We start from the raw sequence: 13,409 nt of genomic DNA on the forward strand, positions 1-13,409 counted from the left end.
GTGCGCAAAGGAGAAAAGTGGAGAGCAAGCTAGTCATCTTCCGTCGCGCGATACATCGGGGGTAGTGAATGGAATGGGGGCGGTATCTAGGATTCTGTGAATCTGTGGTTGCGCAGCATGTTTATTTGCTTCGTTTGACGCATTATGCACCGTGACCTTTCCTTAGGTACGTACATTTATTGGAGACTTATAAGTATATTTAAATATCTTCTTGGAAGATTTTGTGTATACATGCAGTGAACTTTGTTTCCAGTGACACTTCTTTGCCCTTTATCAAGCTCTATCTTCGCATTTGTATATCCCATTGTACTTCGCATTTCTATGTACGAGGGCGAGTCGAATGAAAGTGAGCCTACCCACCCCGCGCTATAATGGTTCGGTTCATTACCTGCGAGGCATGTGCCAAGAAGAGAGGGATGTCTCATTTACAAAAGTGACCCGCAGGTGTGAGGATAAAGGTTCTGTAATGCTCTCATACATTCGCTTGAACATGGTTGCGTGACATATTGGAAACTCCAAAAGTTGAACAGCGTGGTGCCGTGAAGTTTTTTACTGCTGAAGGTATTTCGTAAAAAGAAATTAGTCACCGTATGGCTGCCGTGTACGTTGAACATCGCATTTCATTCGCCACTGTGAAGCGTTGGACCGAACGGTTGGCGTGAAAGTTGCAAAGACGATCCAAGACGGGACTAAAGCCATTGTGAAATCACACTTAACAAAATTGCAAAAGTTGATGAGGTGATGAGACAAGAACGGAGGATAAGCATCGATGAACTGGCTGAGCGTCTGAACCTCAGTCACGATTCGGTTCACGCCATAATTCATGAACATGTCTGTCAACGGCTTTTGTGTGTGCAGTGGATGCCCAATATTTTGAACCACTGCCAGAAGACGGAGAAGTTCGGCGCGGCCTTGACTGATCTGATCTGGTATCACAATGAGGGTGATGACTTCTTGTCTGCAATTGCGACCGGGGACGAACCATGGTGCCACTACTACGAGCCTTAAACACGACGGCAAAGCTTACAGTGTACAGATTTGAATTCACCATGCCCAAAGAAAGCAAAGGCCATCATTTCCGCCGGAAAGGTGTTGACTTTCTTTTTTCGATCGCCAGGGACCATTACGGATAGAATTTGCTTAGTCTTGAGAGACTATCAATTGTTTCCGATACTGTAAAACGCCGGAACGGCTGCGTGTTGCAATCAAGAAGAAACAATGTGGAAAATTGACAAATGGGTCGCCTTGTTCCACGACAATGCCCGTCCCCACATCGCTGATGTACTTAATACAAAACTTGCAACGTTCAAGTGGGAAATGCTGCAACATCCGCCACACAGCCCAGACCTGTCGCCTTGCAACATCCACATTTTGGGGCAACCAAAAAAAAAAACGCAGCTCAAGGGAACCACATTCGTGTCGGACGATGACGTGAAAGAGTCAGTTGCAGACATTTTGAAGCTGCAACCCAAGGAATTTTATGAGACCGGAATTGCGTAACTCCTTAGTCAATGGGACAAATGTCTAAATGCTCATGGAGACTACTTTTAAGTAAGGTACCACGTTTGTCATATGTTCGCATTGGCTCACTTTCGTTTGAGTCGCCCTCGCATATTTTGCAGAACTCCTGCTTTTTATACGTGCTCTCTGTTGCGACTATAATTTCGGTGCAATTACTCACGATACACGACCGGTGACAGCTGCTCCTGCGTAATGCATTGGAGCAAATGCCAGCGTCATTTATATTTTGCATTGGCCGTTGCATACATACATGAATGTAAACACGGTTCTTGAATGACAAAGTTTCATTAACATATTTGTGCTCAACTTGTTCATTTCATGGCCTTTACATTTTTCACATCAGCGGCATGCACTGCTTTGCTGGTTTAGAACTGATATAGTTCTGAAGTTCGTGTGATATTTTCTTTACTTATTAAATAGGCAAAAAGCATGGAAGCATTGATATCAGTTATTTGGACACAATTTTTGGCACATACGAGTATATTCTTTTATGAAGAATGATATATTTTACTCGTTTTTACGGTGCGTAGAGTTCAAGAATTCGCTTGCAGCATCTTTGGCAATGGCAATGCAATTATTATTCATGTATTTGATCCCTCGACAAATTGTTTGAGAGGAATCTTTAGGTCGGGCCCCACTGCGACGCGGCCTATTCAAATACACGTAAAACTGAGAAACGCTTTTCTAAGATAACCTCTGGATCGCTTTTAATGAAATTTGTTGCATTTGAGAGTTATATTGTAGTGTCTGTTGGAAGCGGAATTTCGATTTAGGGCCTGAATTTTGTTTAAAATATTTCGAAAAATTTGAAAATTTGAAAGAAATAGGAGCACGACATTTACAAACTAACAGCTCTGCATGGAACAGATATCTCGGTTCTGTCAACGGCACCTATTATAACAGTCAAAGCGGACAAATTTGGTATGTCAATTTCTATCTTACGTGAATTGGTTACGTTGTGTACAAGGGTTCTGCAAAGGCCGTTTTCCATAATACTAAATTTTTTAGATTCATGTATAACATATCAATTTTGTCCCCCCCCCCCCGAACGAACATTCTGGCTACGCCACTGTTGCTGTGTGGTTAAATTTACAACTGCAAGGAGTGGAAGCCAACTGCATTATAAGGCAAGAAACATGCTAACCGTATTCTTTTTTATTACGGAGCATTTGCACTTTGACGTAATATTTGTTGAAGGGCTTTGTTGTATAAGCCCAGCTCCTTTGCTATGGGTGCACCAAAGAATCGTTAGGTATCATTAGATTAAAGATTGTGTCTCAACTTTTTAGTTGCATCATGCAGGCTATCAGAACGTTGAATCTTCAAAGTGAAAAAAGAAAAAATAAAAGTCAGAGTTTTCACTATAATTCTATGTCTAAAGGTGTTTATTAGGCAGAGCACGGAGCAGCGCAACGTCGACGGGCAGGGCAGTCACAGCTTCCAAGCACGAGAGCCGTTGCTGAGCAGGAGCGCTCGACCCACTAGCGTTTAGAGCCAGTAGCGCTGAACCCACTAGCGTCTCTCTTCGCTACATATGACATATTTTTACACAACTGAAAAACATGCAGGAGATTTAGTCCATTTACAAAAAAAAACTATTCTAAACACCTAAAGCACTCTTCTTCATACCAACAGCAGCCCCTGTGTACATGAATATTCAAGGTACACTTATTACCCATATTAGAACTTATGACCTCAAGATCTACCAGAAATATCAGCAAAACGATTAATTCCACCTAAGAATATGAAACAAGAAAGCATTTCTTCACAGTAAGTGAATCCACCATTGATCAAAACGTGCAGTAGACAACTTCACTGTATGATCAAGCCGGTGGAAGAAACAAGCTTCACGCATACACACCGCGATCATTGCGTTAAGTGACGAGAAAATCATTGGACATTTTATGCACACCAGTATGATGCCTAGAATAATGAACGAGAAATTGAGCCTAGAGCTGTAATACTCAGAAGAACAATGCACACTGTCATATGCTAGCAAAGCTTACCACTGTGCTTAAAGAAGAACGAAGTGGTACCTCACAAAAAAAAGGGGCGTGGGAGTATACATATATATTCTGGTTACTTTTTGGGTGCATTCTCATCACAATACTTCAAAGGGTCTTCAATGGCAGCGGAATTAAATGCCATGGACCAACCTGAAGGTGGTGGTGCGGGTGCCTTGTTTCAACGGCCACCTCGTCCGGCTCAAGGGCCAGCAGCGGCTCTGAGTTCATGGCGGTGCACGACTGCCGCTGCCCCGGCCGCAGCAGCTCGCAGTCTGGGTAGTCAATCGAGAGGCGCCGAGTCGCCGAGAGTTGTAGTACCTCGCGCCTACGCCAAGTGTCACGGAAAGACAGAGTTAGGCGCAATCACGGAGGCTCTTCGAAGTTAACCTATCAGTAAACTTATTAGAAAGGCTGTGCTAGCTACGCAAATGCTGCTTCCGCAGTTTGTTTATGCGCTTTGGCGGCTACAGGTCTGGTAGGAAAGTCAACCAATATATAATTCACATAGAATTGCTTATAATGTTTTTAAGCATCACGCTGGTCGCATAAGTTGAAATTTACAGACAGTAGTATTCGCGGCGGCAGGCGACAGTCTCGACACAAATTCTTTAGAGCGCGTCATTCTATAGGCTAGTGGTGGAGCTAATAAAAGCTGCGCCTCGGCTCTCAGCTGGCAACAACAAAACTGTTTTCCCCTTTCTCTGACAGTCAGCTATGTCACGTGAGTGGCACGTCTTTTTTTGTTGAGTGTGACACATCTGAATGCAAAATTAGCATATTGGGTGTCACATTTGATTCTGAATATCTCTGAAGTCCTCTGTAATTGTCAAAATAGACTTGTCCTTGAATGTCATCCTCTTGAAGTTTGAAATATACACATATAAAAATTTACATATACATATATAATATACATATATAAAAATAAAAGTTATTTAGTAATTATTTTGTTAACTGCATTTTTGCGCCTACTTGGTCGCGAAAATTGTGTTGGCCACTGTGCTTAAACCACCTGTGCAAGCAGCATTTGCGCAATCAGCATAGCATATTTATTAGAATTAGTGATGCTTTGATATTCAAGGCCTTGTACGTAGGCACAAGCTGTTTACATACAGCGAGTTTTTTTTTTTACTTTGAACACTTAAAAAAAGCCCACAAAGGTTACTCCTATCCCTTCATTGCAATTAGGTATCGGCCCAGGCAGACATCGTCTGCTAGAAGAACCAAAACAATATATACAGTAATTCAGTTAGATATAATAACTAATTTCTTAGTTACAAACATTACGGCACATGTTTATATTGGAAGGTTGAAGGAAGTCGTCATGAATATTTAGTTTCATGTTTCTACATTTCAAAACGGCCCTGCCATGTGTTTCTTCATTAGCGGCACAAAATTTTCAAAAGTTTCCTACGGAAGTTAGCTCAATTCTAACCCTTGAGCTAAATTACACGGTGAGGCGAGACCAGTACTTTTACGAGAAATCGAAAGCCTAATTGAATAATAACATAATTACACTGATTTCCCCCTAATAATTATTTACTTTACAGCACATAGTTCAATCTACGAATCATAGCCGATGAGTTCGGAAGTCGTCCACTTTGAACGAACTATCAGGACTGAATCAGTTTCGGGATATTAATTTTCTAATTCTCAGATAAAATTCATTGCTATTACAGTTGCTTTCGCACGTCCATGGATAAAAAAGCGTTTTCATAAACAAGTAAGTGCAACAATAGTACATTTAAAGAAATTAAATTATGCAGTTTTACGTGCCAAAACCACTTTGACTATGAGGCACGCCGTAGTGGAAGACTCCGGAAATTTCGACCACCTGGGGTTCTTTAACGTGCACCAAAATCCAAGTAGACGGGCGTTTTGGCATTCTGCCGCCACCGTAATGCGGCCGCCGTGGCCGTGATTCGATCCCGCGACCTCGTGCTCAACAGCCCAACACCATATCCACTGAGCAACGACGGCGGGTTATAGCACATTTGTATGTTGTTCGTTGCATATCTCGAAACCAGTCCCATCCTCATAAATCGTTGCAAGCGAACTCACCCGGTATAATTCGTAGATCAAATAATGTGCCGTAAACTAATAATTTAAACAAAGATAATTAGCATATATATATTAAGTATTCAATTAAGCATTTTGTTTCCTCGTTGAAGTAATGGCCGCGTCATCGAGTAATTCTGCTCAAGGGCTAGAGTTGCTAAAAATGTTTATAAATTCGTACAGCTAAAAAAACACCCTATGTGTAGTCAAATAACAGGCGTCGAATTATTGTATAAATTTACCTCACTAGGCAAGCAGCACTGTGAAGCGCGGCTCGCATAAAACCACCCTGTGACATTGCACCATGGCGTGAAGTTAAGCTCGGCTGTGCGGCGCGATCGAGCGGTGCGTCACGTGGCCCCTGTTCCTGAAGCGACCGTGCCAGGCTCCGCACACTCTCAAGTTCAACAAATGGCCACAGAGGGCGAAAAATCAATCGAGGCGCGTTTCAGCGTAAGCGCGCAAGTGGAGCTACTGTAATTTGGTCGAATACTTTAATTTGTGCTTTCTCTGCTAGGGGCGCTGAACATGCTGAATTTTTTACTTTACACAAACCATTGACATAAACAATCGAGGTGTCTAAGGATGCTTTTTTACCTCAGGCAAATAGGCAGTTGATTTTTTTTAAATTTGATTGTTGAAGCTGCTTTTTAGTCATAGCGTCAAGGTTTTTGTACTTGATTAACCACCGACCGCCGACAGCCTATTGGTATCGATGTGTTTCCCTGGCCGTTGGCGTTCGAATACTACGGCGGTAAAACATTTTCGAAAGCATGCTGGTTTCGTCTGCGAGTCACTACATAGACTTGCTGTAAAGAGGTCTACTCTTGGCAAAAAATAGTGCCTCATTTTGTTTAGGCGTTGATTATCATAATGAATGCGGCGGAGGTTGACGGAGTACGCTTGAAGGTACGTTTTTATGCCGTTGATCTCCATAACACCGTAAGTACGCAAACCGATGTCACAGAACACTCGATGCATCATTGTGTGTTCTCCGTCATCGCTTGTTTGCTGTACGCCTACTAATTCTTCATTTCTTCTTCAAGTGTTGTATTCTCCTTTTGTCCTTGTTCTCTTGTGCTTCACTTACAGTATGTCGTTCCGTCAGCTGTAATGCGCATTTGCAAAACCAATACCTTTGATAAGACGCAGTGGTTATCATAATTTCACTTCACATGTATTAAGCTGGCACATATGGTTCAGATACAGATACCTGTATGCGGACTTGCACGACGTTGATGCGGAGATTAGGATAATTATGACACCCGTAAGGAAGAGGCAGCTGACGGCCGTAAGCTAGCTGTTGCGTTCTTTCCGCCAAACTACCCGGCCTGGTAGTGCTGTAAAGATGCTGTATAAAAGTGACACGCGGTGACAGGGAAATTATTATACTTAGCAGCCGACCATACGTTTCGTAGCTTAGGTCTTCTTTCTTGTGCGTTTGTGCTACCCTTATTAATCAGCCATTTCTTGACTATGTTCTTGACTATGTAACCGCGTTTGTGTGGATGCGTAGACGTGTGCTTTTTGTTGTACTTGTAAACTGCAAATAAAATATTTTCAGGCTTACTCAATCTTTGGTGTCGTGAGCGTTTATTCCAGTCGAGGCCATCGTGCCACCTGGAAACCGCATTCTGTCAGTATCCCTACACGAAATGCAACAGCTGGAGCGCGGCGGCACAACTCGGGGTAACGGCGGCGTAATAAACGAAAAACCGCTCGAGATGCCCTTAAAAGTCAGTTGAGGGTGTGCCTTAACTCGATATGACTCAGTGCTACATGTATTCTGCTGCGCCTCGATCGTGCTCCCGCCAGTTTGGTTGCTGTGTGGCAAACGTAGCGCCTACATACATATGTAGGCGTTACGTTTGCCACGCAGCAACTAAACTCGCGGGAGCACGATCCAGGCGCAGCAGCCAGAAACCCAGTAAAGCCACAGAACACCTGGTAAACTGTGCAAAACCCCGTTTCCTGTTGTACAGCGCCACCCGTGGTCGCATACTTTAGTTCACGACGCCACCGCTACGCTTATTTCTATAGCACTGTGGAAGGTACAGTTTCCCTTCTCTAAGTCTGTATAGGTGTTCTGTGACCGTGCCTCCCCCGTTGGGTTTCGCGCCGCGCCCATCGGAATCAGATGGCGAGGGATGCGCGACGGCAGCCTCGCTTCAAGCCGCTCTGTCACGTGACGCAGGGACGGAGAGCCGCGTTGCGAGGGGCCGCGTGCGTAGTCGGGTAAATTGAACGAATGATTTTCCTCCAGTTATTTCAGTCCACACGGCCGTTCTGAAAAGCGCAAAGCACGGAAATGGACTTTTATGGCGGTTTCCTTCGACTTTACAGCATGAGCATAAATCGACACGTTTGTAACTAAGAAGCTAATTAATGTAATTAGCTTAAATGGATTGCTTTAGTTTTTTTTTATTTCAGACGAAGCACCCCTGGGCAGAGAACTAATCTGTAGTGACTGTGGTAAAAAGTTACAAACAGGGATAAGGTGCCTCGAAGAGGTTACCGTACATTCTGGTAGGTGGGGCTACTTTCGTCAAACACGTAGGCCAGCCTTACTGAGGCACCTTAATCCTGCTTCTTTTATACCACAGTGTGCTACTCCATCTGTCACTCCCCTTCTTGATTTTAGATAATCTGTAGTTATCTGATTCGAGTAATCGTTGTGCTTTTTTTTACAAAGGTTGTTTAAAATTTAAAAAAGAACACTGCCACAATAACGCAATCGACTCGCAACACTGACTTAATTGATTTGCTGAGCATGGCTATGTTTTTCAAATCATATACTCTCTGTAGTAAACTTGCAACCTTTATTTATGAAGCACTCTACCCACCGTAAAAGACACGTACAAATTTTATTTGCTCACCATTACTGCTCTCATTTTCTCTGTGCCCCTATATTTGGGCTGGACTCTATACGTTGCACATTCCACTCTTTTCTTGGAATTACTTGTTTTATTTGCGTGTGTGTTTCTTTGGCACCACGTGCACATAAACCACGTCACTCATCGATTCAAGCGCGCTGACTCTAAGTGCTTGTGATTGTTTTTATTTGCAACTCTTTTATTTTTCTGCATATTCATTTGTCAATTGAATGTCGTGGAAAAGCCAGCGACAATATTTTCCAACATCTGCAATATCATCCAATAAACCAAATATAAACGGTGTTCGATCTCTGCCATCGTTTCACTTGAATTAAATTTATGCAATACGCCCTCCAGGGTTGTCACGTAAATCTACTCCATGCTCGAAGTTTTTTTGACACATTCATTTTCGTTTTGTGTGACGACAATAATTATGCGAATTCTTCGTGTTGGTCATTATTCACTGCAATGAAAATTTTCCTGGTTTTACTAGGCGTACAATTGCTGGTCAACAGATGAACTATTGCGAAACCATGAATCCATATTCGAGAGACTCATGGAAAGAAAGTGCTGGAAGAGATAATTCAAAGTAAACACACTCTCGAACGTGAAGGGTAATCGCCACAAAAAAAAACCTGTGCAAGGTAAAGGAAGTAAACGGAATACATTTGATTAACTCCCTAAAGGTCCCTGAAACAGTTTGAACAAATTTTGCAGACGCATAGAGTACAGCTATAGTAAAACACTCGCGCCACAATTTAAGTGTAGTGTCTCATATTAAGAGAGCTACGAACGATTACAAGTTACCCTCTTCCATAGGCATGCATTTTCTCCTCAGCTCATTGGCCAAGTGATCAGCGCTAAGCTCCGCCTTCACTGGCTCGATCTGCGTCATGACGTGACGTCGTGTCGTCTACTTCCAGTTGCCTTGCAGCAGTGCGCGAAACTTCTCCAACATAGTGTTATTATGCTAACTCTAGAGGACAGGCTACACATAGGGCCGAAGCATTGAAATCAGTAATCGCAAGAGCGCCGCCATGTTGCTACACTGAGGTTGCCAGACGCCGGCCAGACTTGGCGGTAGTAGTCAGTTTTAATCTGTCAGCATATAGTGGTGTGGTGTGTGCAGCCATGTATGTGGGTGTGGTCAATGTTGACCGTGCAGCCGGCAGTTATACAACTGAAGGATTACCCTGTCAAAATTTCCGGCGGTGTGTTGTTTTCAACGGTAATCCAGTAGCGCAAATTCCGTACAGTTGTTAAGGCATCGCTGTTTTCTGTCGCAAGTGTCACTCGACGAGGTTATGAGTTAGGAGCTCGAATCCGTGGTCAGTAGATTCCTCGTTGGCATTCCGTAATTCTCGTCGCACGGGCGCGGTATACTACAGCAGCCGCGGGGCGCTTTTTTCGTTTCGGGGTGCTTTCTCTCGTCGCAACGATAGGGTTTTCTTTGTGGGTGTGTGTTTTTACAAGTACTGATCCAGGAGCACACATATGTAACCGACATATGGAGATCTCAGGAGAGCACCTGATATTAAATAAAGCAGGTGCCGCATGATCTCCAGTGCACCCAAATGAGAGTGGGGGAGGGGCCAAGCTGGAAACAGGGCGGTCCGTGGGTTGGGGCCGCCGCGGCCAGAGCGTGCCGGGAGTGTTCGCATATAAAATTGGCTGACCGCGCTAGCGGACAGCCGATCTCACCTGGCACGCGCAGCGGGGGGCTCGCAAGGTCGAGATACTTTAAGGGCACCTGCGCCCATGATCCGTCTCGGTGCAGTGAGCACCAGAAGGATGTGAGGGCATCCGGTGCAGTCGCGAATGCGAGTCATGGCACATGTATCTCGCGTCGCTGGCCGTATATGTGTAGTTATGCTGCTTGGTGCTGGCGATCCTGATATTGCTTAAATAATTCCAGAGTTATACCCCTGTCACACTGGGCGTTTTAATGCCATTCGAATCGAATGGCATTAACATTGCATGACATTATCCGGCTGCTACACAACGATATTTAATGTCATTAGCACCGAATGACTTCCGCAATCGAATGTGTTCGAGAAACGCATTCGGCTTCGCACTCATAGCAAATGTGTACTCTCAACCCCAGAAACAAAGCAAATCAGGACAGAGCGTTTGCAAACTGAAAACCGTATTCGTAAAGAAATAATACATTCTGCGTGTTTTAATGAAGTTATTACATTAAAGAGACAAAATCTGTACGGCAGGCTGTCGCAAAATGTTGTTACTCTCCAGCTCAACAGCGTCTGGCCGCCGCCCATGCCATCGCCACTCTGCTCGTCGGCAATATTGTAAACACTCGGTCGCCTGGTTGCACGTTTTGTTATAAGATATGAAGACGCCAAATAAAGAGACACACACAAGAGAAGAGAACGGGACAGGGCGCCATCGCAACTGTTTTATTTACAGAACGCAGGCACATATATACTGTCAGTCAACACATGCGCACAGACACATGCGCACAGTCTCTTTATTTGGCGTCGTCATATCTTATAATGAACAGCTACCAACTAGCCCAACAAGAAGTGCTTTTGCACATTTTGGTTAATCAGGCATCGGCAAGCACTTTATATGCACTTATGCAGCACTTTATACTTACCTTGTTCTACTTTAGTCGCCACGTTTTTTCGGAACGATCGCAATTGATATCGCGACCGAAGGACATTAATTTTTCGAGTGTAGCACCATCGCGAGCGAATTACATTCGTTGCACCGAATGCCATCTGATTCGAATGACATTAAAACGCCCAGTGTGATAGGGGGATCACTTGTGTGAACTGTATGCCTAATACGCTTTGTTACGGTGCATTAAAGCAAAGGGTCTAGTGGATGTTTTAAATATCGCATGCGTTGCGTGCGTTAGTTCGTGCCACGTCTAATCCCCCTCCCCCTCCGATCCATCCTTTATTTCTATATGTATCATATAATCCCTTCCCATGTAGGACTGACCAGTTAAAGTTGCTAACTTGTCAATAAAAATAACTGTCATACGCATTACCATAATGGGCACAATTCCATGATGAGATTGTTCACTTTTTTATTTTTGCATTGAGAACTGTACGTAAAACCTCATTTTGTATTCGTCAAAGAAGCATACGCCTTTTGCGCATGTGGGTATCACAAGCTTAATCCGGTGTGCAATACACACTCAAAGCAGCTGCTACAACATGAACTGCGACATTGAGGGCCACACGACACATGCATAATTAAAAGTGAAAAACCCAGAAGGAAACTTCAAAAAACGCTCTGTGGTGCTGCAAAATATAACATATATTCTATATGTACACTAAATGCTCAAAAAAGAAATGCATCAATGTCCCATTTCATCATCATCATCATCATCATCATCATCATCACCCGCCTATATTATGTCCACTGGAGGGCGAAGGCCTCTCCCTGCGTTCTCCAATTAACGCTGACGTGCGCCAACCGATTCCAGCTAGCGCCCGCGAATTTCCTAATTACACCGCCCCACCAAGTCTTCTGCCGTCCTCGACTGCGCTTCCCTTCTCTTGGCACTCATTCTGTAACCCTAATCGTCCACTGGTTATCTAACCTGCGCATTACATGACCTGCCCAGCTCCATCTTTCTTCTCCTAATGTCAATTAGAATATCGGCTATACCCGTTCGCTCTCTGATTCAAATTGCTTTCTTTCTGACTCTTAACTTTATGCCTAGCGTTTATTATCAAGTTTAATGTCAAGTTTATTATCAAGTTCAAGTTTATTAAAATTTATTATGAACATATGCACAACAGGAATCTGCTGACACACCGGCAGTCAAAGTGTCTATTCGAGGTGTGATGGCTGCCTAAGCGTAAGAAAAAGAAAGAAATTGGGTGAATGTCAACACCGCTGCCATTGCTTCTTGCCTCTTACCTGAATGTGCCTTCGCGGCGTCTGCGCTTGCGGAGTCTGCATGTGAGAGCTGCTTTTGCTAGGTGTAGACATTGTCTAAGCGAGAAGGCCACTCAGACGGGCAGCTTCTTGCCATTGCTTCTTGCCTCTTACCTGAATGTGCCTTCACGGCGTCTTCGCTTGCGGAGTCTGCATGAGAGAGCTGCTGTTGCTAGGTGTAGACATTGTGTAAGCGAGAAGGCCACTCAGACGGGCAGCTGGGGAAATAAATGCACTTCTTATGTCTTCTTCTTGCACTGTTCTTGCCTAAACGTTTTCAAAAAATAGTGTCCACATTGCACCAGCACTTTCCAGACAGCCAAGGTGACACGCACGAATGCCTCTACATAAAACACCCTGCGAGTTACGTCGCTCACCATGACACGTGACTTCGGTTAATCATCCGATGCGGAAGGCGCAGCGCCGCGACTGTAAATACGCCGCGTAACAAGAAAGGCAGAGAAAAAGAAGGAGCCGGGACTCGTCGCACACCCAGCCAACACGGAACGAGGAACGACGCCTCGATCGCTGCCTCGCCGTGCTAAACTAAAGGGACTGGCCCATCGAGCAGGATAGGCTCGCCGATATGTCTCGGGGACTCTACGACCAGGAAGAGGATGACGACTAGGCCATGACAGCGCTTGACGGGGAAGCAACGGTGCCTGCAGGTGCTGCTGAGAGATCCTCGGTATGCCTGCGTGCAGCATTGTAACACTTCGTGGACGCACTTGAACTGGTAGCCAAATATACGTATAAAGAATTATCCTTGTCAGCGTGGATGCTTTCAATTTATTAAATGCAGTGGTAACTGCCAATATCGATACACGGCCTCCAACATCTAGGCGGCAAGTTCTATAGCTTTAAATTGAATATTGTAATGCGGTTTATTGAACAGCCATGAACGCGACCGTCTCAGTCGAGCGTCAGACACCGAGAGCGCGAGCCCCTCTTCATCGGCGGGCCGATGATGATAGTGCGTCCATAGGGCGCGCCAGTCTTCTTCGCTGCAACTGCCCCCTGGAGAAGAAGGAGCCATCCTGGC

At 44.4% G+C, this 13,409-nt stretch overlaps 1 long non-coding RNA gene across 2 annotated transcripts in view; it reads right to left on the reverse strand.

Annotated features, from left to right (window-relative positions):
- Positions 1-2,929: 2,929 nt before the first annotated feature.
- LOC142591642 (uncharacterized) overlaps positions 2,930-13,409 on the reverse strand; it is a 78,225-nt gene continuing 67,745 nt past the window's right edge. Inside the window, exons 1-3 of one of the 2 annotated variants that reach the window (XR_012830470.1) lie at positions 12,482-12,690; positions 3,678-3,852; positions 2,930-3,074 (exon numbers count right to left, since the gene is read on the reverse strand). This is a non-coding gene — a long non-coding RNA (uncharacterized LOC142591642). Of the gene's footprint in view, positions 3,075-3,677; positions 3,853-12,481; positions 12,691-13,409 lie in introns of those variants that run through there. The other variant, XR_012830471.1, reaches the window with a different exon arrangement.

The sequence above is a fragment of the Dermacentor variabilis genome, chromosome 8 (assembly GCF_050947875.1).
Source record: "Dermacentor variabilis isolate Ectoservices chromosome 8, ASM5094787v1, whole genome shotgun sequence".
NCBI lineage: Eukaryota > Metazoa > Arthropoda > Arachnida > Ixodida > Ixodidae > Dermacentor > Dermacentor variabilis.